Source organism: Rattus norvegicus, chromosome 11, assembly GCF_036323735.1.
Source record: "Rattus norvegicus strain BN/NHsdMcwi chromosome 11, GRCr8, whole genome shotgun sequence".
In the NCBI taxonomy this organism is placed as follows: domain Eukaryota; kingdom Metazoa; phylum Chordata; class Mammalia; order Rodentia; family Muridae; genus Rattus; species Rattus norvegicus.
The window spans coordinates 21,812,721-21,817,212 of record NC_086029.1 but is presented as its reverse complement, the minus strand read 5'-3'; the positions used below and the strand labels follow the sequence as shown (position 1 = coordinate 21,817,212).

Genomic DNA, 4,492 nt, shown 5'->3' with positions numbered 1-4,492 from the left:
TAAGTTTCAGATCTAGAGGTTACCCTTTCTTTGACTTTGTCCTCAAACTCTCAAAGACTTTAACCACATAGGCACTTTTCCTAATGATGTTTAGGGAACTTTTCAAATCTGAGATTACATGAAATCGTTTACCTTATTTAACAAGGTGAAATATTGAGGAATTATCTTCTAAGAAACAAGTCATAAGTCATAGTTACATCTAATGAGCTATTATTGAATTTGTACAGACAAATCAAAGACCTTATCTTTTACAGCTTGAAGTGCTGATCTGGTCTGCTATGGTAGCTCGCCATTGATATCTTAATCTTATTGACAAAAATGTAAAAGCAAAGAATCATTTCAGCTCTGCATTGAAGCCGTGGAATGGCTACCATTTGAAAGGTCTAGGCTCTGCAACTCTATGTATTCTTTTCTTTACACTGGTCCATTTTTAATGGTTTTCTTTTCAATTTCTTCAAAATCTTCCTTATCTCTCTTTGGATGAGTCATTCCAGTGTATAATGCACTTACTGATGAGTTTTTGTTTTGAATTTTTACCAAATAGAGAAGATTGGTTTGGGTCTGTTTGATCAATTCTGTCAAGTAGGATTAGCCTTTAATTGTAGTGTGGATTAAGGCAGGTATAACAGGTCCTGTGATTTCATAGAGCAATGGCATCCTTGAGATGGAGCAAAAGCTTCAGAATGAAAACTGACACATGCCATCAGTAGTGACACACTGAAGATTCGGATTACTTCTGTGTGGCTTCTGAAAGCTAAGACACTTCTTTCAATCTTTAGAGTCTTAAAGTCTCTCCAGGTTCTGCTCACTAGACAATATTAGTATTATTTTTGTTCAGCGAGGTCAGAAGAAAAGCAGTGTTTCCTTTGTTTATTGTTTGTTTTGTTTTTTGTCTTTGTTGTAGCTGTTTTTGTATGCTCCAGTCACACGCTGTCCTTTTAATTTTAGGTGAGAATGCATGGGGAAAAGCAAAAAAGGAAATTCTGGGAGCTCACAATTTAATGAGTGGAATATAGTGGCCTCTGACAAGGGTCAACGGTGACAAGTCTGAGGTTGCAACAAGTGGAAAGAGTAATGTTAGAACAGGACTGTAGAAGGCTGATGGATCTGACTCAGGTGGTTTATTAGCTTCTAATATTTGAAGGAATATTTGCTTGTGTAGAGTGTTTGGAGTAAGACAATGTGTATCTGTAGAAAATCAGAGGCACTCATAAGATTTAAATGGGACATGATGCTGATAAGAGAAGAAGGGGTCTGGAAAAGATGAACAGAATTGCATAGAACAACATTATAGAAGATAGCTCTTAAGCAGAGGACATTAGAAGTGTAACGCCGAGACATAGCTACATAAGATAATTGGTAAACTAAACATTCTTAAGGGCACAGGAGGGAACATTAAACAATATACTGTTGTCATAGTAAAGGTAAACATATATCACACTTAGAATATATCAAGCTCTACTCTTTACATTTGCTGTATATTAATCATGATAAATGATTAATCATGAAGAATAACTCAGATGAGTATTAACATAATTTGTGGAGCTTTTTGGCCACATACCACAGGACTCATGCTTCATGAGTTAGTTCACGTATAGCTGAGTCTGTCCCATGACAGACTGGTCATTCAGAGCCCTTGCTATAATTTTCTTTTACACCACCTTTACGTATTTGCTCGTATATGTCAAATATCTTTTATGTAACCTTTAAGTAACTGTTGTGATTCTCATTTAAAGAGGGAAAATATTGAATCTAACTTTATTATATATGTTATATATATGTATATTATACACACATATAATTATGTTTGTTTTACCACAATTTATTTTAAAGTTATTTCTATTTTATTTTTTATCTACCCATTTACTCAGTTAATAGTATAGCACAGAACATTCATTTCATAAAATCTAAGAATTTTTCCATCTCTACTAATGGATGTTAATGTGCAACCTTAAATAACTTCATGTGATTTTTAATTGCTTGCTCTATTCTTGGTTTCATTATATAATTCTTTTTTTTTCTTGTCAAACACCTCAAATTTTACTCATTTTACAAAAAAACTAGATGACACACAGCTACAGAAAAAAAAAAACCCACAGAGCTTAGCCTATATCCTTTAAAGTCAGAATGGTCACATGGAAAGTCATCATGGATTCTTTTGTTTACTATAAAAGTTAAAGTCAAAAGTACACAGTAGGATTTGAACTGTTTTCTTCTTTCTAGAGATGTGACACACATGCTTTCTGGTTGGTGGCAGTCCACCAAAAATGACAGATGACCAGAAAAGCTGTGTCTCCTCCAACCCCCCCACCAGGTTTAGCTGGATCAGGGTAGCATTAACTTAGCAGGAGAGATTGTACGAAAACAAACAGCAGAGTACCAGCCCCCAGTAAAAAACCCAGCTCACTGGCCTACAGAAGGACTCAGACAAACATGTGTGAGCAGAGCCAGCACACTGTGGTGACAGCACAGCAGACACACCTAGCATGCTGTCCTGACAGAGCTGTGGCCCATTTCTAGCACAGAGCCTGTTTGTACTGGAACCCAGCAAGGGGGCACCAATCAGAAAGCAGATTTGCACTCTCAAGACTCACAGCTAAAAAACACACAGCATATAACAATACTTTGATCTTTAAGTGGTTGACCATGGGCATTCCAAGATCATACTGGGTTAGCTGAGTTTTCATCTAAAAAAATATGTTTCTTGAAAACAATGCTTAGATAGTAGAGAACAGTGGGGCTACATCAAGACCAGTAGGATGCGGTGGTGAAAGGACTGCTAATGTAAGTTCTGGAGTTCATTTTCACTTGTGGGTAGAGGACAGCCCTCTCAGTGGATCCCAACGGCCAGTCTAGCTGTAATCCTAGGAGATTCAGAAACCAGGACAGGCAGCTTGGTCTCAAAGCCCCATTGAGGCTGAGGCCTGAAATGGACCCAGGTGAAAACAGTTGGAGAAAAAAGACTCATTAAAGCCTGTGGGATGAAGGGCTCACACAATGGTGTGGTTTCCACACTGTTGACACACTACATTACCATGTTGCTGGGAAAGAGCCCCCAGGCGAGAAGGCCAACACCCAGCCTGCTTCAGAGAAGCCACTCAGAAGCACCTGGGAGAGGCATCTGTATGGGGACTGGAGCGGGACCTGAGGGCTACTGACTGCAGGAAGGAGTTTCTGAACAAGAAAGAGACAGGAGGGTCAGTCATGTTTTCCAGGACTCATCAAAACTTCATATGAACGAAGGGCTGTTACAAAGTGGGTCTTTGCAGGATGCATCTGTCATCATTAGCCCATATTTCTCTGAGCCTGCTGGGCTGGTGACTTCATATAGGTCACACCAGTTGTATGACGGTGGGACCTGGTGCCGCAGGTTGTTCTGGGAAGCTGGCATAGAAGATGACTTACACAGAGAAGTCACGATCAAGCTGCTGCTTAAATCCAAGCCTCGGCCTTCCTTTTCTGCTCTGTAGTCCAGGAATATCTCCTTAAAAGCCAGAAAATCGTGAATGTGAGAATCATGTCAAAGATGTCGCCAGCCACTTCATCTTTACGGTGTTACAGTATGGTTGTGAAGGTCGCCATGTTGAAGCCTGGAATATGTTCCAGCAACTGCTCTTCAATGCACTTCTCTACCAGGGAAATATATTCATTAAAAATGGGAGTATAGGTGAGTTTATTCTCTTCCGTGTCTTCCAATTCCTGGTAGTACTTGTCCAAGAAGTTTCTCTGCAATACCTGGAACTCGTCATCCATAATGTCTTTTAAACATCCAACCACAGCATCAAATTCTGCCTAAGAGGCGGAGGAGGACAGTGTGAAGCGAAGTCACGGACCTGGGCCAGCAGCCCCGCGACCTCCTACTTCCGTGCAGCCTCAGAAGGCCGCACTAGTACCAGCCTGGTGATTGCCTGAGGGCCGGGCTGCAGCTCCTGGCTGGGCCCAGCACCCGCCAGCCTCTCATTATATAATTCTTAAAAGTCAGTTAGACAATATTTTTTACTACCTCCCTTTTATGTTAAGTACTTGACATTTCTCATGTTAATTACAAACAAACTTTTAGTTTTTCTTTCTAAGCCAAGTCTGATATTAGCAATTCCAAAAGGTGCTTTAGCTCACTGATACATCCACGCAGAGGTAGGGATCACAGCAACAAGGCAAAAAGATTTGGAGATGAAAGGGTATCCCAGATTTCCATTGCTACTTTCTCTTCAGGAGAACAGCAGTGATTCTATATATAAAACACCTACAGTCCGTTAAGGTGGTGACTGAGGGTTGGGTGCTTGTTAGTAATTAAGCGCAGCTCCAATAGAGAATTCATGAAAGGGGCCGTGAGGAGGGTGTCAAAAGCCACCTGAGATCATGGGGAGCAGCGAATCCAGGGGTCACCTGCAGTTCTCAATGTCATGCTGAAGAGTCTCCTGGCAGGAAAAGCTCAAGACAGAGATGAAGTTATGCCCTGTCCCTGGTCAGAAGATCCACAACAATCGTGAGC

The 4,492-nt window shown here is 40.6% G+C and overlaps 1 pseudogene; it reads right to left on the bottom strand.

The window, feature by feature from the left end:
* Positions 1-3,072: 3,072 nt before the first annotated feature.
* On the bottom strand, positions 3,073-3,768 carry Arl2-ps2 (ADP-ribosylation factor-like 2, pseudogene 2; annotated as a pseudogene).
* Between the last annotated feature and the right edge of the window lie 724 nt (positions 3,769-4,492).